This window comes from Muntiacus reevesi, chromosome 7, assembly GCF_963930625.1.
Source record: "Muntiacus reevesi chromosome 7, mMunRee1.1, whole genome shotgun sequence".
NCBI classification, from domain to species: domain Eukaryota; kingdom Metazoa; phylum Chordata; class Mammalia; order Artiodactyla; family Cervidae; genus Muntiacus; species Muntiacus reevesi.
The window spans coordinates 74,587,023-74,609,989 of record NC_089255.1 but is presented as its reverse complement, the minus strand read 5'-3'; the positions used below and the strand labels follow the sequence as shown (position 1 = coordinate 74,609,989).

Here is a 22,967-nt window from a genome sequence, read left to right as displayed (position 1 = left end):
AGGATGGGCTGCAGAACAAAACCAGGACCCTGGGCAGCAAGAAAAAGTGAGTGACTATAAAACGCTATAAGAATGCTACAATACTTTGTCTTAAAAAAAAAAAAAAAAAAAAAAGAATGCTACAATACTTTCTCTTAAAAAAAAAAAGAAAAGCACTCACCATCCCCCATTATTCTCTATCACACTATCACAATAATTATTGGTTTATTTCTTTTCTATACTAAAAGGTATGTATCAGAAGAACAGGGATTTAGAGCAGTGTCTAAAACAAAGCAAGCCCTATAATAATACTTGTAGAACAAAAAAAGTGAATGCACGAATATTACAGTGTGCATGTATTCATTTAATATCTATAGTCAAAATTCTAGGCAAAATAAAAATAAAATTAAGACTTTGAATCTTAGCTCTAATTCTTCAAAGTCATTTCATGTTGATTCATCTATATTTACATTCAGAAAATGTAAACCATAGATGCTCAGAAAGAAATAAATCCAAATATAATTTCAAATCAAAGACTTACATTTAAGCCAACTCTTGATAACCTGCACAGTCCTCCAACATTACATTTAATAAGGGCCAGGAGACATATGGCAAAAATTCCAAGTCTCATACAACACAACTAATGAATAAAGATGCACAATCTTTCTACAGAACTCTTTCTAAATAACAATAAAGATTCAAAAATTCAGATTCAAATTGATTTAAAGCAGTTTCTACAGAACAGAGATTCAAAAGTATAATAAACATATTATGCTACTGAAAATTTTTAGTGGGATATACATTTTCATAAAATACATTTCTATCTTCATATAAAAGGCACAAAGCCCTTTAAAGGTCAATCATTACTACTGCATTATAAAAAATAATATACTGATATTGGCAAGCATTCATTAATGCATGAGCCAGATGGATGAGAGAGAGACAATTTATATCCAAAAATAAGAGAAGGTTAGATAAATTATGGTACAATGATTGGTGAGATGTTATGGCTTGGGTTAAAATGTCAAGTATAAGAGAAAAACACATAATGCTACGTGAAAATGCAGGATGCAGAGGGATTTGATGATGTTGATGGATAGCATCATACCTTGAAAAGCATACACTGTAAGGTCAGACAGCTCTGGGTATATATCCTAAGAATACCTATATAGAACTGGGCCAAAAAAGAACCAGGCAAGGCATCTTACTCTGAGCCTGAATTTTTTATTCTTAAAATGAATGTAATAACACCTATCATATGGGCCTATTACTCTAAGAATAATGAAGATAACAGCTACATTCATATAGTTCTTCCTGAATGTAAGGTATTTTTTCTCATTACTTCACAATTATGATACCATTTAATCTTCTCAACAACCTTTCAAGTACTATTATCCCCATTCTACAGTGGAGGAAATTAAGGCATATTGAGAGTAAATAATGTTCCCAAAGTCATAAAGTCAATAAATGGCAGAACCAAAATCAATGATAGCTATTTTTTTATTATTATTGTTATTAAGAAACTGCTCACTTCCAAGAATTGCAAGAGAAGCTAGAGAATCTCTTTTATATGTACTTTTTTAACCCCAGTGATGGGCAACTCTATCACTAGAGTTATCAAGTACAATTCAATCCAGAGATGTAAAGGCCCCAAGCTTTTTCCTCCCAAATAGCACACTATCAGGAAAACCAGATAAAACTCCAGCATAGCTGATTTTTATATATATATATTGATAATACAATGAAGTAACTTTTAGTTCCAGACCAAGATGGAAAACATGCACTTCTCCCCATCCATCCCGCTAAGAACAGCTAAAAACCCTGGCCACTATATTAAAAAATATAAGATAACTGTGTAGGGCTTGGCAAGCAGAGGCAGACCTGCAAGGATCTAGGGACAAAAGGAACAACACAATGGTAAGTTCTCTGAGTTTTCTTTTTGCCTCATAAATCCCAGAAGGAAGGAAGGGCATGAAAAAGAGCAAAAACATGGATAAATATAATAGACTTAACCTCTATTCTTGAGTTTTCTATACTATGTTTGACAAGTGAAGCAAAAAGTGTAACTGTCTGTTGTGGTTTTAAATATATACAGAGGAGATATTTTAAGACCATCATATTAAAAATGAGAGGAGGGCAAAGGAGCTTTAGAGGTAAAGTTTCTACACTTCATATTGGTAAAACTTCAACAACAGTAGATTGTAACAAGTTACATATATTTTTAATGCAATACTTAAAGTGTGAAAGTGAAAGTCACTCAGTTGTGTCCGACTGTTTGCAAGCCCATGGACTACACAGTCCATGGAATTCTCCAGGCCAGAATACTGGAGTGGATAGCCTTTCCCTTCTCCAGGGGATCTTCCCAACCAAGGAATCAAACTGGGGTCTCCTGCATTGCAGGCAGATTATTTACCAACTGAGCTATCAGGGAAGCCTTAAAGCTACTACTAAAATATCTATACAAGGAGATATACTCAATAATATTTAGCAATATAATAACTGGAGAATTAATAGAGAGTTTTAGAGTCACTAAGAACAATTTTTGCCCATTTCCTCAACTTTCTAGCTGTGTGACTGTGGCCAAAATTTAACCTCTTTGTAAATTAGTTAATAACATTCAATATGGACCAATTAAAATTAAAATATAAGAATTACAATTATAGCTATTATTTATTATTATATATTATATATATTATTTATATATATAAATTATATATTATTTATATTTTGGTTGAGTCAGACTATTAACTCTATTTACTTTTGTTAGTTTAAATGAATATTTAAAGTTGTCTTGAACTAAGATATGTATATAAGTGCTAGTCATGGTGGCTAGCACGCAGTATGGGTTTGATAAATAAAAGCTACAACTAATTATTAGTTCAATAATTAAAAGAGTTACCAGCCTTTCCTTAATTCCATTGACTTTGCACCATAAAATTTTAACGCCTCCTTGACATCAGTCTTGGCAACGATTTTTTTTTAATTTGACACCAAATGAAAAAAAGGCAATGAAAGCAAAAATAATCAAGTGAGACTACACTGAACTAAAAAGCTTCTGCATAGCAAAGGAAACCATCAACAAAATAAAAAGGCAACCTATAAAATATTTGGAAGCCATATATACATAAGGGATTAACATCCAAAATATATTAAGAACTCATACAACTCAAAAGAAAAAATAAACAATCCATTTTAAAAACAGACATAGGATCTAAATAGACATTTCTCCAAAGACAATACACATATGGCCAACAGACAAAGGAGAGGTGCTCAACACCACTAATCAGCAAATGCAAATCAAACCCACAAGATAGCACCTCACATGTTTTTTACCAAAAAGACAAGAAATAACAAGTGCTTGTGTGGATGTTGAGATAAAGGAACCCTCCTGTACTATTGGGAGGAGTATAAATTGGTGCAGCCACTATGGAAAACAGTATAGCAATTCCTCAAAAAACATACATACATTCAAACATATTTACACTCATACACACACACAACAGATTTTATACACATATACGCACACACACGTATACAACCACACACACACCGGATTTTATACACGTACATGCACACACACATATACACACATACACAACGGAATCGTATACAATCATAAAAAAGGAAGAAAATCTTGCCATCTGCAGCAATATGTATGAATTGAGAGCATTAGGCAAAGTAAAATAAGGCAGACAAAAACAAATACTGTATTATCTCACTTACATGCAGAATCTTAAAAAAAAAAACCCAAACTCATAGAGAATAGATTGATGGTTGCTAGAGGCTGCAAATGTGGGAAGTAGGCAAGTTGAATGAAAATGGTCAAACAAAGACAAATTTCCAGTTATAAAAAATCCAAGGGAAAAAAATCATAACAATAAAATATTCTTGACTTTTTAAAAGTGAAGATAAAGTATTTTAATGTTTTATATTTCTGTAGTGCTATATAATTATTTCAATGTATTCCTCAACAACAAAAAAAACACTCTAATTATGATTCGCCATCCCTTTACAGATGAGGAACTGTAGCTCATGGCTATTAAGTAATTTGCTTAAAGCATTTACAAAGCTAGTATAAGCTAAGGTCAGAGTCAAGGTCTTTTATCTATAAAAGAATGCCCTTATCACAACACTATGCTCCCAATCAATCAGAGAAACATATTCAAGGTCCCATAATTAGTAACTAGAAGACACAGGATTCAAATCGAGTAAGTTAAGCTCTTGTGCCTAAGACTGTATTATGCTGTTGATACAAATGATTATAATATAAACAGACAGATGTTCAAGTTCATTAATAAAGATATATTAAAACACATCACATTTATAGACACTTTAGGTATACCAAATTAGCAAACATTTACATTAGACAGGTCTGTAATTCCACACTCTCCAATAAAACCAAGTCATAAATTAGGCAACATTATTAGAAAGATTATCACATTTTCAGCCTAGGCATCTAAACCTTTGTCTAGCCAAAGCTATTAAACTAAATGTCAAACAATTATTTTGGTGTCACACAAACCATTTAAAAGTGAGGGCCCAAGTATTAATACACAAACAATTTTTTAGAATAATCTTTATGTAAAAGAGTGAATAAATCTTAAACATTTGCTGTGTAGGCTCCAAAATAATCTTTACTCAACCTATTTTAGAGAAAATGGCTAGCCCAATGTTTTCTAATTTTTTTTTATATTTGTCAATCCAAAATTTTTAGAGACACGTGAAGTATCATTAATTAGAATAAACTTACCAGAAAAAAATCTACTAAATTATAAATACTTCATTTAACAATGGTATAACAACCTAGCAATATAAAAGACTATTAATGTTGTAAAGACAAAAATTATCTATGCTACCCCATCAGTTTTACCAGCTCTTCTAACCATGCCCTATAGCCAACAAAATATAATTTAATAAGTAGTTTACAAATGTCACTGAAATATTTTCACAAAAAGTTTATTCCCCAATAATATAATAAAATTTCACCAGTATAATAAAAGTAGATCCACAATCTTCTCAATTCTTTAATCATTCATACTACTGCCCTTCAATCTCCTTTATGTTTAAGTCCTCTTATACACCCCACCCTATACACCAGTGATTAAATCTCAATAGTGTTTTAATATTTATTCCTTCCCCTCAATATAATAATATATTCTGTACAATACAGAATACCCAAACACAGCAGTAACTTAGATTAAACAACATTGAGATTTATTTTTCTTTTGTAAAAGTTGTTAGAGACAGGTGATATAGAGATGGCAGTTGCAAGTATCCTCAAGGACCAAAGTTTCTAACTTCTGTACCATTCTAGGTCCATGGCTGGCTTCCATCATCAAGATCACCTCATGGCCCAAAACGTATGCTAAAGCTCCAGTTATCATGTCTTCAATACAAGTCAAAAAGAAGAAGAGAAACTGAATGGCAAAATGGGGTCTCTTACAGTTGAGTCAGTGCCTTTTCTAAGCACAAACATAATGCTGCTGTTTTTATCTTTTTGCTAGAACTTAGTCACATAGCTGGGAAATAGTCTATTCCAGGCATCAGTGTGCCTAGCTAAAAACAAAAGGTCAGGATTCTATTACTACAGAAGAAGGGTAAATTTTAGAATTGACCAGAATATGAGATTTTAGGATTGAGTAGAATATGAGAAGCCTGCATCATGACTCACTTTCTGTTTTTCAAAACTTCTAATAACCCTTCATGTTGGGAAAAGTTTGATGTCAGATCTTTAATGGCTGATGCAAAAGCTTTTCCCAGTAAATGTATTGACTTTCCTGGCCAGCTGTGGAGTGTGGCCAACTCCAAATTGTATCACAATAGGTACACCAAGACTGCAATTCTGAAATCTCTGTTGTTGCTGTTCAGTGTCGTGTCTGACTCTTTGAGACCCCATGGATTGCAGCACACCAGGCTTCCCTATCCTTCACTACCTCCCAGAGCTTGCTCAAACTCATGTCCATTAGGTGATGCCATCCAACCATCTCGTCTTCTGTCATCCCCTTCTCCTCCTGCTTTCAATCTTTCCCAGGATCAGGGTCTTTTCTAATGAGTCAGGTCTTCACATCAGGTGGCCAAAACACTGGAGCTTCAGCTTAAGTATCAGTCCTTCCAATGAATGTTCAGGACTGATTTCCTTTAGGATTGACTGGTTTGATCTCCGTGTTGTCCAAGGTACTCTCAAGAGTTTTCTCCAACACCACAGTTCAAAAGCATCAATTCTTTGGTGCTCAACCTTGTTTATGATTCAACTCTCACATCCATGCCTGACTACTGGAAAAAACATAGCTTTGACTAGATGGACCTTTGTTGGCAAAGTAATGTCTCTGCTTCTTAATACACTGTCTAGGTAAAGGTACGTCTAGTCAAAGCTATGGTTTTTCCAGTAGTCATGTATGGATGTGACGGCTGGACCATAAAGAAAGCTGAGTGCCAAAGAATTGATGCTTTTGTTTTTGTTTTTTTTCCTTTATTTTTATTAGTTGGAGGCTAATTACAATATTGTAGTGGTTTTTGCCATATATTGACATGAATCAGCCATGGATTTACATGTGTTCCCCATCCTGAATCCCCCTCCCACCTCCCTCCCCATCCCATCCTCTGGGTCTTCCCAGTGCACCAGCCCTGAGCACTTGTCTCATGCATCCAACCTGGACTGGCGATCTGTTTCACACTTGATAATATACATGTTTCAATGCTATTCTTTCAAATCATCCCACCCTCCCCTTCTCCCATAGAATCCAAAAGTCTGTTCTATACATCTGTGTCTCTTTTTCTGTCTTGCATATAGGGTTATTGTTACCATCTTTCTAAATTCCATATATATGAGTTTGAATTGTGATGTTGGAGAAGACTCTTGAGAGTTCCTTGGACTGAAAGGAGATCAAATCAGTCAATCCTAAAATAAACCAGTCCTGAATATTCATTGGAAGGACTGATGCTGAAGCTGAAGCTCCAATATTTTGGCCACCTGATGCGAAGAACTGACTCATTGGAAAAGACCCTGATGGTAGGAAAGATTTAAGGCAGGAGGAGAACGGGACAACAGAGGATGAGATGGTTAGATGGCATCACCAACTCAACGCAAATGAATTTGAGCAAGCTCCGGGAGTTGGTTGGTGATGAACAGGGAGGCCTGGCATGCTGCAGTCCATGGGGTCACAAAGAGTCAGACAAGATTGAGTGACTGAACTGAACTGAGGCTTGTTATAGCTTTCCTTCCAAGAAGCAAGTATCTTTTAATTTCATGGCTGCAGTCACCATCTGCATTGATTCTGGAGCCCAAGAAAATAAAGCCTGTCATTGTTTCCATTTTTGCTTCATCTATTTGCCATGGAGTGATGGGACTGGATGCCATGATCTTAATTTTTCGAATGTTGAGTTTTAAGCCGCTTTTTCATTTTCCTGTTTCACCTTCATCAAGAGGCTCTTCAGTTCCTCTTTGCTTTCTGCTATAAAGGTGCTGTCATCTGCATATCTGAGGTTATTGATATTTCTCCCGGCAATCTTGATTCCAGCTTGTGCTTCATCCTGCCCAGCATTGGATAGGATTTTTTCATCTGCCCCACCTGTGCACCAGTTGGGATAGAAAAGTTGATTTGTTCTGTACAAGTGACCTAACAGAATGCTGGAACTCATTGTTGTCCTAACCAATTAGCAATGGAGTTCCAGTGTGGTCTCTTTAATTACAAATCCTGGATCGATGTTTACTCCACAGATATATCTGCTGCATCATAATATTAATTTCTTTATATGCGTGCATGCTGAATCGCTTCAGTAATGTCCGTCTCTGTGCAACCCTATGGACCATAGCTGGCCAGGCTCCTCTGTACAAGGAATTCTACAGGGAAGAATCCTGGAGTGGGTTGCCATGCCCTCCTCCAGGGGATCTTCCTAACCCAGGATTTGAACCCAGGTTTCATGCTGCCTACACTGGCAGGTGGGTTTTTAGCACTTTCGCCATCCAGTAAGCCCCAATCTCCTTATAGTACCATCATTTACTAAACATTACTAAGTCTCAGTGTGAAGTGCTTTATTTATTTTACCATTCAGGCCTCATAACACCCTTCTTATGTTATTTCTGTCCTCATTTTTATATAGATAATACTAGTATACATGTATTGAGTGCTTATTACATTCCAGCTAGGTTCAAAAAACTCAAAGTGTTTACAGATAAGTACTATTGTTATCTCTAATTTACAGACAGGAAAGAGGAGGCAGAAAGCTAGAAATGTATCTGAAGTCACCCAGCTTATACACAGCACAACCAGGATTCAAATCCCCACAAACTAGCTCTAGAGCTCACACATTTAAACTAGTAAACTATACTAATATCAAATGCATCAGCTGAGGTTAAGTAATTCACCTAAGGTCACAAAACCAGGAGGAGAAGAGATTCATAGTCAGATCTATTTCACTACAGAGTCCCTGTTCTCAACTCCAAATGAATCAAAGCAAAAAGGCTTGGCTAAGCAAAACCATTTGTGTTGAGGGATTATTACACTTTAGTAGCGAAGTGACAAGGGAACATCCAACCAAAGTAACAAACCGAATCCATGAACTTCACTAATAAGCCATCTCAGGGGAAGAAAGGCAGTGCATCCATGTGGCCTAGGTCACTCTATGGTAAGACCTATTGCTTTTAGTAGTAAAAGATCAAAATTTAAAGCCACTTCGGCAGATGGATCTAGTGACTATCACATACCAGTTTAAATTTTCTCACAAGTAAACAGCCATTAGTGTCTAAAAAATTCTGAATAATTAGATGTCTGGATTTTGTATCTGCTATCAAAAAAATTAAAGAGTAAACAGTCTATTGCTATACCAAACTCAATGGCTGTATCTAAAAACAGTAATTTTAAAGGTATTAGAAATCAGTTTTTAAGAAATAACAAAAGTAACAAAAATTTGGACATTTTGCTACCATCTGTTAGAATTAGTGCCTTTATAGTTCTCTCATCTATAATTATAATCCTAACCCTCATCCCTTGAGAGACATGTAAATTAAGGCTATAAATTTCTTTAGGATTTTTTTAAAAGATTTACTTATATGTAATTCTGATGCTAGAGACAAAAATATCTTCCTTAAGCCTCAGCATAGGACATTCAAATCACAATGCTACTACTGACTCATTTTCAAACATTACCCTAAGAATTTCAAGTCTCTCTTCTAAGGACATAATAGACACAAAATGACTACTAGATAGGGCACCTTGTACCTAGTATGGTAACTGAAACATTAATGATAAAGCATGAAGTTCATGTTGCCAACTGAATCAAGCATAACCATGACAGTTGTTAATTCTTTCATGAGCATCTCAGATCCCTAAAACAAACAAAAACAACAACAAAATCTGTATTGTTCTTCACCAAATACATCCTTTACTTTCTCTTTTCCATTTATTTTTATTAGTTGGAGGCTAATTACAATATTGTAGTGGTTTCTGCCATACATTGACATGAATCAGCCATGGATTTACATGTATTCCCCATCCCGATCCCCACTCCCACCTCCCTCTCCACCCGATCCCTCTGGGTCCTCCCAGTGCACCAGGCCCAAGCACTTGTCTCATGCATCCAACCTGGGCTGATGATCTGTTTCACCCTAGATAATACACATGTTTTGATGCTGTTCTCTCAAAACATCCCTCGCCTTCTCCCACAGAGTCCAAAAGTCTGTTCTGACATCTGTGTCTCTTTTTCTGGTTTGCATATAGAGTTATCGTTACCATCTTTCTAAATTCCATATATATGTGTTAGTATACTGTATTGGTCTTTATCTTTCTGGCTTACTTCACTTTGTATAATAGGCTCCAGTTTCATCCATCTCATTAGAACTGATTCAAATGAATTCTTTTTAACAGCTGAGTAATATTCCATGGTGTATATGTACCACAGCTTCCTTATCCATTCATCTGCGGATGGGCATCTAGGTTGCTTCCATGTCCTGGCTATTATAAACAGTGCTGCGATGAACATTGGGATGCATGTGTCTCTTTCAGATCTGGTTTCCTCGGTGTGTATGCCCAGAAGTGGGATTGCTGGGTCATATGGCAGTTCTATTTCCAGTTTTTTAAGAAATCTCCACACTGTCTCCATAACGGTTGTACTAGTTTACATTCCCACCAACAGTGTAAAAGGGTTCCCTTTTCTCCACACCCTCTCCAGCATTTATTGCTTGTAGACTTTTGGACAGCAGCCATCCTGACTGGTGTGTAATGGTACCTCACTGAGGTTTTGATTTGCATTTCTCTGATAATGAGTGATGTTGAGCCTCTTTTCATGTGTTTGTTAGCCATCTGTATGTCTTCTTTGGAGAAATCTCTGTTTAGTTCTTTGGCCCATTTTTTGATTGGGTCATTTATTTTTCTGGAATTGAGCTGAAGGAGTTGCTTGTATATTTTTGAGATTAATCCTTTGTCTGTTGCTTGTTTACTATTATTTTCTCCCAATCTGAAGGCTGTCTTTTCGCCTTGCTTATAGTTTCCTTTGTTGTGCAAAAGCTTTTAAGTTTCATTAGGTCCCATTTGTTTATTTTTGCTTTTATTTCCAATATTCTGGGAGGTGGGCATCCTTTACTTTCTTAATTACAAACTTAATGAGACATTCTCAACTAACTACCACTTACCAACACTTTTAAACTAACTGAAAGAATTTCAAAGAAATAATTAGTATTAAATTTATACTTTTCCACTGTATCTCAATAGATGGGATATAAAACAGATTTTTTATTAGTAAAAAGTTTCTATATTAAGTAAGAGTTATGTTATGGTTACTGCTTTTGTTTTTGTTCTTTTAGCTATATTGAATCATGTTTAAAAGAAAAGAAGTACCATAAAACAGCCAGTGCTCTTAAGTGAGGCAAAGCAGTACCAAAAAGTATCAGCTATTATAAATCATTAGGGTTATACCAACTTTAATTTAATGCATCAGTTGACTGGTAACTAATATTAGAAGAAAAGCAGCCAAAGCAGATTTTATTTACAGCTATGTGTAGAAGAAATGTTGTTACTAAGATAAATTTAATTTAGGTAGCACTTTTAAAAATGAATTTTTGCACATAATAGTATTTGAAAACAATTTGAGCAGGGTATATCACTCACTAAGAATATCATTCTCCAATTTAAAGGTGTTAAGAATTCTCTACTTTCACCCATGAGGGAGTAATAGAATCCAGAATTAACTTCCATATGTAAGCAACTAGGGTCTCACTGGTGGCTCAGACAGTAAAGAATCTGCCTGCAATGCAGGAGACCTGGGTTCAACCCCTGAGTCAGGAAGATCCTCTGAAGAAGAGAACGAAAACCCACTCCACTATTCTTGCCTGGAGCATCCCATGGAAAGAGAAGCCTGACCAGTTACAGTCCTGAACTGAAAGCAACACAAAGGCCTATTTAAGAAGGGGGGAAAAGATCTACTTAAATTTTATCTGAATACCAATTTTGCATATGCATAAAATGAGATGGTTGAACAAAAACAACTTCCGGGCAAGAAAAATTACAAGATAACAGAAGGGAGATAATTCCCAGGGCTTACACAGGGCCAGGAATCATCCAAGTTCTCACAAGCAAGATAAAAAGTCCTCACGGAATCCTTGGGACATTCAGTATAGACCCAAGAAGAGAGGTCCACCTTAGTAATGAGGCTAAGAAAGCTAAGAGTAAAGATAACTCTATACCTGCCCTCCCCACTCCCCTAAAAAAAATTTTAAAAAAACCTTAAAAATATTAACACACACAGAAAGAGAAGGAAGGAAAGAATTTTGATGCTGCTAAGCAGATCTTAGAAAAATTCAGTCAAAACTCACCCACATATGTGGTTCCATCTGTACCATAATGCCACTTTGTCCCGTGTGCCACTCAAAGGAGCAGCCACCACTGCCACAAGAAACGAACCTGAGATGCTGGGAGGCACTGCCATGCCCAAGAATAAGGTAAAGGAGGCTAAACAGATGCAAGGGTAAGAAAGACAATGAAAAAACAAGTTGGTATATGAAGAGTATGAATGAAGAAGAAAATCAGGAAATCAAAATGTTGGGAAATGAATGAGTAGAAGCAATGTGTTTTGATGTGTAAAGAGGCTACGCCGTAACAAAGGAAAGTTGAGAAAAATAGTTTAAATAAATATCTCAGATATTTTGTTGGTTGGTCTTCCAGACTAACAAGGTAACAAAGCTGATATAATTTTAAAATGCAATGCAGATAAAGCTATAACTCTGAAGGCATATAGAAAGCTTCCAAACCATGCTAAAATCAATGAAACTGATACATTTAATGATACTGGAGATGATGATAAAGACCATGATGATATGAAAATTGAACTCACTGCTTTACATTCCAAGTTTCCAAGGTGATATGGCTTCATTTTCCTTCAGAAAGTTGATGAGACTTCTCTGTGGCTTAGCAACTTTATCTTGGCATCCCTTTCCTAATGAATACAAGAATTTCTGACGCTCAAAAACTCTTATAAGCAGTTCTTTGGTCTTCCTGATTGTTCCCTCAATAGTTAGATAAAACTCTGACACATGTTAACAAATAACTTTTACGAAGTATGCTTTAATGGAACCCAAGAATGTTTGATTCCAAAGTCTCCACTATCTCTAAGACATTTTACATAAATGTAAATAATCTCAAAAGAATCATTCCATACACCCTATTCTATAGCCTACTTTGCTTAATTTGACATTAGGTAAAGAACATCTTTTATTTTACCCAACATACTTCAGTGTATGTCATTATTTTTAAGAGCTCCAATGTATTACATTCTATGTATTACCATATCTAAGTCATTTTCCCCATTAATAAGTATTTTATTTGTTTCCATTTTTTAAATGAAGTATCTCAAATACAATGAACAGGACACTTCATACTTTTTCACTAAAATATCCTTTACCTCCAAATTCTTCTCCATAATGTATTTATTTATTCAAGTTATTTATTCAAGACATTCATTTATTCAAGTTATTTTTAAGAGCCTATTGTATTCCACTCACTCTTACCAGCAATCAAAGTTCCAGGAGTGGTACTGATCCTATTTTATTCATTGCTTTATTTCCAGTGTTTAGTGGTGTGTCTAGTACATAGTAGACTTTCATATGTGTGCTGAATGAATGGATGATCATCCTTGTTCATTCATCCTTCCTCACTTCTACAATTATCTCCTTTTTTCTAAGTTTTAACTTTGAAATTAGCTTTTTCCTTTTTTTTCACCCTACAGAGTAATGAGTCTATAAATGTCTTCACCACTCAGAATTCAGGCTCAGTACTAAGTCAAGAAAATAAATATGGAGAAAGAAGTAGTATTACAGTATTGCCTCTTGGAAACTCTGCTCAGCTGTGTTTAAATTTTTCAAAGTTCCTTTTCTGAACTTCAAAACATCATCCAAATGAAATGTGAATCTAACAGCTGGTTGTATGTCTTCCTTTGGTCTTTCTAGCATTTCGGTTAGAAATGTTAGGAAATAGGAAAAAGAGAGTGGCATCTAAAAGGTCCAGCTGGCGCATCCAGAAAAACCTTAAAAATACAACTAAACTGGAAAATTATGACTGAATTCACAAAGGATTAATTTTGTTTTTCCAGAAAAAAATAGCTTGAGAAAGGGGGAAATATCACTGAAACACCAAAGCACACCAAAATGTTTTTATTCCAATCAACTGTTTGCCTTTTAAATTATTATGAAATAGATCTGTTGAGAAACCTCTAGACTTGCTTATTCTGTTTTCTTTCATCTGGAAATCCAGGTACTATAGAGATAAAATTAGAATCATTTAAGCCTGGAAAGAAACTTGAAACACATACAGAGTTCATCATTTCACCTTTTATTCACCTACACTTAAGTCAGTTTACATGCATAATAAACATATCCACAACAAAAAGTTATACAACTCAAGGTGGAGGTGAAGATAGGATATTAAGTCAGAGTTAAGGTAGGAGTATGGATAAAAGAATATAAGCCATTCTAAGGATGTTGTTATTGGAGAAGACTGTTTGCAGAGTGTCATGATTGATCACGCCAATATTTATGCTTGAATGTTAAATACATACACTTGAATGGAATATGCTTGTTGATTATGGTCATGTATTTTGCCTTTTAACTGATTAGGATGACATGCAAAAATCTTAGCATGAGAAGATGCTGGTTTGGATCAGATTGTGAACATCTCTTCAGTTTTAAAAACGATATGCTACCAGGTTGTTCTGTTTTCATACACATATCCTATCATTCTTATTAGATTGCAAGTTCTTCAAAAACAGTAACATGTGAATGCCCCTATTCACAGTAAGTATTCAATAAATATTCTCTTTATATCCCTTAGAACAGTAGTCCTCAACCATTTTAGAACTAGGAACCAGTTTTGTGGAAAACAGTTTTTCCACAAATGTGGGTGGGGGTGGTTTCAAGATGATTCAAGTGCATTACATTTACTGTGCACTTATTTGTATTATCATCACTACACTGTGATATATGAGAATCTGTGAGCATCTAATGCTGCTGCTAATCTGACAGGAAGCAAAGCTCAGGTGGCAATGTGAACAATGGGAAGTGACTGTAGACACTGATTACACTTCACTCCTTTGCACATCTCACCTCCTGCTGTGTGGCCCAGTTCCTAACTGGCCAGGGACCCTTTGTGGTCTGTCGCCCGGGGACTGGAATGCATGATGGGTATTCAATAAACAACCACTGATATCAGTGAAAACACAGATATTTATGCAGTCCATTCAAATAGAATTTTATTACCTCAAATATCTTTAAATGTTAAAATATATATTAAAAATACACATGATCACCACTGAACAAATATTTGCACATCAGTGTTCACAGCAGCATTATTCACAACAGCATTATTCACAACTGCCAAAAGGTAGAAACAATCCAAACATTTATTGACAGATAAATGCATAAACAAAATGTGGCATATTCATAAAGAAATATTAGTCTTAAAAAGACTGAAATTCTGATACATGGGACAACACGGATGAACCCTGAAGACACTATGCTAAGTAAAAGAAGTCAATTACAAAAGGGAAAATACTGTATAATTCAACTCACATAAGAAACTGAGAGTAGCCAAATTCAGAGACAGAATAGTGGTTAAAGGGCCTGGGTGTTAGGGAGAATGTGAATTCTTTGTTTTTCTGCTTTTCATTATTTTGATATTTTCTACTAAATATGTACAATATTATGTAAGTGTCAGATGTGTAACACAGTGATACATTTTTTAAAGGTTATATAATTCATTTACAGTTATTATAAAATATCAGTTATAGTCCCTGTGCTATTCAATATATCCTTATAGCTTATTCATTTTATACATAGTAGGTTGTACCTCTTAATCCCCTAGACCCTATATTGTTCCCTCCCCACACCATCCTTCTCCCACTAGTAACTACTAGTTTGCTCTCTGTATCTGTGAGGCTGTTTCTTTTTGTTATATTCACTAATTTGTTTTATTTTTTAGACTCCAAATATAAGTGATAAAATTCAGTGTTTGTCTTTCTCTGTCTGATTTATTTCAGTTATCATAATATCCTCCAACTCCATCCATGTTCTTGCAAATGGCAAAATTTCATTGTTTTTTATGGCTGAGTAGCATTCTTGTATGTGTGGGTATGTGTCTGTGAACATACCATATCTTCTTGATCCATTCTTCTGTTGATGGACACTTAGGCTGCTTCTATATCTTGGCAACTGTAAATAATGCTGCTAAGAACATTGCCATGCACGTATTGTTTCCAAATTAGTGTTTTCGATTTTTCAGATATATACCCAGGAGTGGAATTTCTGAGTCATATAGTAGTTCTATTTCTAGTTTTTTGAGAAACTGAGAAACTACTATACTCTTTTCCACAATGGCTGCACCAATTTACACTCTCGTCAACAATGTACAAGGGTACCCTTTTCTCCACATCCTTGCCAATTATTTATTTCTGTTCTTTTTGATGACTGTCATTCTGACAATCTTGAGGTAACATCTCATTGAGGCTTTGATTTGCATTTCTCTGATAATTAACAATACTGAGCATTTTTTCATGTATTATCTGTTCAGATCATCTGCCCATTTTTTAACAGGGCTGTTTGTTTTTCTGATGTTGAGTTTTATGAGCTCTTTATATATTTTGGATATCAACTCCATGTGACAGGCGCTTGAAGTCAGGAAGAATGGGGAGTTAATGTTTAATGTGCATAGTTTTATTCAGAATGATGATAAAGTTCTAAAGATGGACAGTGGTGATGGCTGCACAACAATGTGAACATACTTAACACTACTGAATTATACACTTTAAATGGTTAAATGTGAATTTTGTTATACATATTTTACCACAATATAAAAGTATATGAATCATATTATTTTATAAATGACTTGTCCAAATAATATCTTATAAATGTACAATCACAGAAATCTAATTGTTCTTAACATTAAATTATTACCAGAAAAGTAATTAAATTACCCAGTATTATACAAAAGTATCTGGATTCTTAAAAAAACAAACACAATGCTGGGACTTCCCTGGTGGTGCAGTGGCTAAGACTCCAAGCTCCAGTGCACTGCAGCTGGGGTTTGATTCCTGGTCAAGGAATAAGGTCCCACAAGCTACAACTAAGAGATGCTATGCTGCAGCTAAAGCCCTCACAACTGAAGTGCCACAACTAGCTTTCGCATGTCACAACTGAAAGATCACGCATGCTGCAACTAAGATCCACGCAGCTAGATAAATATTTTTTTTAAAAATACCAAAAAACAAAAAAAACTTTGAATAAGTTAATGTTATTTTGATCCCAGCCATACCCATAATGCATGTAACCTAGCTCTGCAAATCATTTGCTTTACAACAATACTAACAGTTGCTATGATCAACATATTCACATGTCCTTAACATTCACACATAAATTCACATTCATTCTGTCAGCATAAACTTGTCTGCACTCAATGCTTTCACAATTCAGTTTTTATTATATTTTCTTCTATTCTTTTTCCTGCAGGTAAAGACTGCATGCAGAGACTATTCTCTACTTTGTAGGATATTTTCAGGGTTGTTAATAAGCATTTAATAAGGAGCTACACAGGCTTCCCTGGTAGTTCAGACGGTAAAGAGTCTGCCTGTAGTGCGGGAGACCAGGGTTCAATCCCTGGATCGGGAAGATCCCCTGGAGAAGGAAATGGTAACCCACTCCAGTATTCTTTTCTGGAACATCCTATGGATAGAGGAGCCTAGCAAGCTACTTTAAGGAGCTACATATTGTCAAATAAAATGATAAACTGGGAATTCTTAAAAGTAATTAACACTCTATATGCTACATCATTTCCTAAACTTTGGGAAACATCTAAGAAAATAAGTTAAATTTTACATTCATTTGATTGTAAGCAAAAGCTGACACAACTGCTATGGAATATGAAAGCAATGATATTTTGCTGCTGATTTTTATAAAAACTGATCCATATTCAAGAAAATCTAACTGAAATTCATGGATTTATAACATCATTAAAAATACCAACTTCCCAGTTCATCAATTTGCAACCCTTCAATACAATATACCATACATACATCAATTTCTATTCTGTGATTATGTCACAGAATTTATATTGATTTAACACACAGTTGAATTCACCAATAATATTGACCTAATTCAAACTCATTTAACATGATTCATTTACGAGTCTTAATTTATCAACTAAAGTTTACTATTATATTTTAATAACAGTTTATTAGTTCTTTCTTTGGTAATTAACAAGCCAGAACATTTTCAGTACTTAATAATTTTCCAATCTGTGTCGTTGCTAAGTCGTATCTGACTCTCTACAACCCCATGGACTGTAGCCCGCCAGGTTCCCCTGTCCATGGGATTCTCCAGGCAAGAATACTGGAGTGGGTTGCCATTTCCTACTCCAGGGGATCGAACCCACATCTCCTGCATTGGCAGGCAGGTTCTTGATCCGTGAGCCACCAGTGAAGCTCCTAAACCTGAGTTTGTTTCTGCTTTGCATGTGTATTCATTTGTATTGTTTTTAAATTACACATAAAAGATATCATACAGTATCATTTTCTAGTATCTGCCCACAAAACCATTACTGTATGCTGAAGTCTCATTTCAAAATAATGTCACCTAAGATAAAAAGAACAAAAACAAAGAAAGAGGTACATTCAAGTGTTTAGACTCCCTAACTTGGTGCCCTAGGTATACCCTTTCTAGAAGGAGCTATTTCAAGTGAAAATAAATCCTTCAATCCATAATTTCCCCACTTTCCCAATGAATTATATTAAGCAAAAATTAAGTAAGCTAGTATAGAGTCCTCCCATTAAAAAAAAAACAAAACTAGAGATTTACTTGTCCTTATTATATTCCTCCTACTATATATTCCTTTTAAAAAAAAAATGTGAATTTGGTGTCCAAAAGATCTATTCAGTAAAACTCACATATTTATATAAGATTTTAGCAGTTTAACATCAGATTTAGATTCAATGAAAATCTCCTAGATGATACAAGGAAATGAATTACAACTACAACTTTATAACATAGATATTAATGATCTTATACCAAAGGAAAATAAGGCTCGGAGAGACAAAATAATTTGATCTTATAAAGATCTCACGACAAGTAACCAGTGAATTCAAGGACTGAAGTCCAGATATTACCTCCGATGTCAAAAGGAACTAGGAGGAGAAGTAACCCTGGTGCATGCCCAATAGGAGCCGGGCACTGTGCACACATTTTCTCAATTAATTCTTACCAGCGCTCTGTAAGGCAGGCACTATTTCCATTTTGAAGATGAGGAAACAAGGTAAGAAGCGATTTGACTTAATCAAGGCTTGTACAGCTTGTCTTCATACCACTACTCGTGATCCAAAGGGGAAAAGTTCATTTGATGTGTTTTATTTTTGGTTTTGCTTTGTTTTTAATTCTACTTGGATGGGAACAATTTCACTGAATCCATTTTAACAAGATATCTATATCCTTTAGAGAATTATATGTTATTAATCCCTTTGGTTTCACCATCATGAGTCTACCCAGCAGATAAATGATAATAATAAATATTCTCTTCCTTTTACAAACTCTCCCCTGGCCTTTCTTATCTGCTTCTGCTCTTCCTGCTGTATCACTCAAAAGAATCTGGATACCTAGAGGTCTATTATTCAGGAGCAAAAGTCAATAATTATAAAATACTGGCCAGGTCATGAGGGATTCAGTTTTCAAATTTGGCTATATGGAACCAAGAGGTTGTAGGAGGTATTCCTTCATAATATCAATAAATGAAAAAGTGCCAGATAGGTTTCGTTTGGAAAAGTAACCCCCACAACTCTTTCAATCATTATACCAAATTTGAGGCAAGAAAAATGTTTCTGTATTTTAAAAGATCAAAATTTTAAAATTCATGCCCTAAAATATGTAAGAAGTAGAGGGGAGGCAGGTGACAGCTTGTTGTATTTTTTAAAATGAGTTCCTCCTCTTTCTTCTTTTTGACCATGTATGGATGAAAATCCTATTTTTTTTTTAAATCAAAAACTAAAGAGAACTCTGAATTTTCTAAGAATTCTTTAATTCTATTTTTCTTCTTGGGAAAAATATGTAGTCCTTCTTGTTGCTGGATGATAAGCGTCAATCATAACCAGTTGATTGATATTGCTGTTGAGTTCAAATATGTCCTTGCTGATTTTCTGCTATATCTGTCCATTTCTGGCAGAAGTATTGAAGTATCACCTCCTATAATAGTAGACTGATCAATTTGTTTTTGCAATTCTGTTGGCTGCTGCAGCACATATTTTGATGACCTGTTGTTAGGTGCACACATATTAAGGTACTATATCTTCTTGCCCTTCTTTGGGATTAGAATGAAAACTGACCTTTTCCAGTTCCATGGCCACTGTTGAGTTTTCCAAATTTGCTGGCATACTGAGAGCAAGTACTTTAACAGCATCATCATTTAGGATTTGAAATAGCTCATCTGGAATTCCATCACCTCCACTAGCTTTGTTTGTAGTGATGTTTGCTAAGGCCCACTTGATTTCTCACTCCAGGATGTCCAGTTCTAAGCAGGTGATCAGATCATAGTGGTTAAATGGGTCATTAAGATCTTTTTTGTACAGCACAGTTGTCCCAAATCTCTTTTTCCTAATTCCAATATTCCTGGCAAATTTGAGTCTGATTCTGATGCTTGCTCTCTTTAAACTGTGTTTTTTGCTTTTTAGTCTGCCTTGTAGTTTTTTGCTGAAAGTCAGACATCATGCACAGAATAAAAGGACTACAGCAAATAGGAATTTACTAATGTCATAAGGTATGGCGGAAGTAGAAGCTAGGTATAGCCTTTCAGAGGAACTGTGCTCCTCAAGCTGTGAACTTCACAAGTTCTTTTCAGCTCGTGCTCCCCTCCTAGGTGAAACAGGATGGCTACAAGGGGCTGCTGCTGCTGCTAAGTCACTTCAGTTGTGTCTGACTCTGTGCGACCCCATAGACAGCAGCCCACCAGGCTCCTCCGTCCCCAGGATTCTCCAGGCAAGAACACTGGAGTGGGTCGCCATTTCCTTCTCCAATGTATCAAAGAGAAAGTGAAGTCGCTCAGTCGTGTCCGATTCTTTGCGACCCCATGGACTGTATAGCCTACCAGGCTCCTCCGTCCATGGGATTTTCTAGGCAAGAGTACTGGAGTGGGTTGCCGTTTCCTTTTCCACTACAGGGGGCTAGAATTGGATATTTCCCTCCTTCCAACAGGGAAGGCTAGAGTTGGGTATTTCCCTTCTTCTAGGTCAGTTAGTGTCTGATAGATTAGGCTCTGGTAAAACACTTTCTCCTGATAGCAGATCTTGTTAAGAAAAGGAAGATGCCTTGGCATATCTCAAAATGGTTATTTTCTACTCCCCCTGGAGGAAGCACCAGGGGATTTTTCTCAGATAGTCACTGTGAGGACCTGAGAGAGCTCCTAGAAGTAAAATCATGAAAACGTGGGGATTCCCTATGAACAGGTCCCCCTGGAGTTCTCAAGTCAGGTTTGTCCACATGGAGCTTCCTGTAATTTGTCAATCACACTTTAGATTTTTCCGACACAGTAGTGGTTTCTTTTGCAGTTTCTGTTAAGCTGTCATTTTCTACCTGCCTGTCTCTTCAATTTGAGAGCAGTGGTTTGCCCTGTGACCTCACTTCTCTGATGGATCTAAGAAGAGTTTTGATTTTTTAGTTTGTTCACTATTTTACTTGTTGTTAAGATGGAATAATTATTAAATATAATAATTATTATAAATTATATATAATTATTTAAATTATAGAAAAATAAAGCCAGTTTCTTATTCCTAAAACAGCATTACAGCGTCTTCTAAACAAATTATAAGTTTTAAGATTTATCCTCTTGGGGGGAAAGAAAAGTCAGTATAAAGCTAGGATTTGTATGTGAAATTTGACATTTGGATGCCAATTCCCAACATTTTCTATTGCCGTGAAATTAACCTTTACCAAAATTACTTTACTTAGAAAATCTTAGTTGTGCTATCTGCTGTTCTTATAGCAAGAAGCACAGCTAATTTTTTTCCAAATCACATTGTAGAACAGCTCATAACTTTTTATATTACTAACTTAAATTTTATTCAACTTGAGTTTTAACATACTTAACCAAAAGCAAGCTGATTATAACATGAACATATCTAATTCACCTTAAAACATCTAAAAATATGTTGCAAATTAAGTCTCCAAACAGAGCAAGTATATCAGAATGGCCAAACCCAAGGGAATATATTAGCATAATCTTTCCTTTGCATAAATGTAAATTTCATTTTGTTATTATTTCCACATCCCTCATACATTAGGTACAACAGATACTTCTGAGTCCTTTATACAGTAAACAGATGGTGAACCACTACAAAACTAGAAGCAAGCATAACATCTAAAGGAATTATTAAGAATCTTACTCTTCATTCGGAAGATTACCACAGAGTTGGACAAATAATATTCTTAGGAGGATCATGAGGAATTAGGGTAAGAAATATACTGGAAATGATAATAGAGATGGTCACAAAAAGAACTGAGAAAAGAGATCATAGCAATAAGCGAACAATAATATAAACACTCCTAGAAAAAAGAAAATCTACACAAAAAAGAACTGTCCAAAGAGAATGAAGATAGATGCTTGTGAAAAAAAAGAAACGAACGCTCTGTAAGCTCCACTCAATTTGCTGAATGTGAAATATACTCCTGAGACCCCCCATTCCTGAAGCCCCCAAAAAAAGTCAATGTCTAAGTAAAACTGAGACTTAGTACTTGACATAGTTTCTAACGAAAGTAATAACCAACAAAATAGATCCAATTATGTCAGTTTACAAGAGATAAAGAAATGAAAACATCAAAAGCAAGAAAACAAAAATATTAAGACTATCTAGTCATGTCAGTGGTTAAACATGTGAAAACAGAAATTCAGGTGAGAATAGCTACGTAAAAGGGACAAGATAGCCCAGGAGATAGAGCACAGAATGTAGTCCTGCTCCAAAAAGCTGTCGTATGATTTTTAGAAAGTCATCGTATTATCTCTAGAGCTGAAATAATGTAGATTCAGTAGAATCTTTTGAGGAACAGTGATATGATGTAAATAAATAACACTGTTTTCTGCATGAGAAAACACTACTTAAAGAGAAAAGAGTTTTTTAACTTTTTAAAAAAAGAAAAATTTGACTTATTTACAAAATTACTAAATATTAAGTATGAAAAATGGCTTACCTTTTTTCCCCTAGAACGTAAGAAGCTGATGGAATCACATATTTCCAATGGAAGATATTACTGCTTGAAACCAGGTCACTATAATTATCAACTGTTTAAAATGAGACAAAAGAAAGGGGTAACATTAATTATCTACAATTAAACATTTCTTTGTTAAGAAGAAACTTATGTCACACAAAACCTCAAGCCTTGAAAAGACATATGTCCCTAGGTTTGAACTCTCCAGAGAAAGTTTCTTTGAGCAAAGATTAGACAAATAGTTGAAAACTATTTAAATAATCACTGATCACTA

General features: G+C 35.2%; 1 protein-coding gene across 8 annotated transcripts in view; it reads right to left on the bottom strand.

Moving 5' to 3' along the window:
• The window catches only part of FUT8 (fucosyltransferase 8), a 495,007-nt gene that overhangs the window by 185,373 nt on the left and 286,667 nt on the right, over positions 1-22,967 (bottom strand). For all 8 annotated transcript variants that reach the window (XM_065941788.1, XM_065941787.1, XM_065941792.1 and 5 more), the window contains one exon: positions 22,676-22,766. The gene's annotated coding sequence lies outside the window, so the exon portion shown is untranslated. The remainder of the gene's footprint in view (positions 1-22,675; positions 22,767-22,967) is intronic.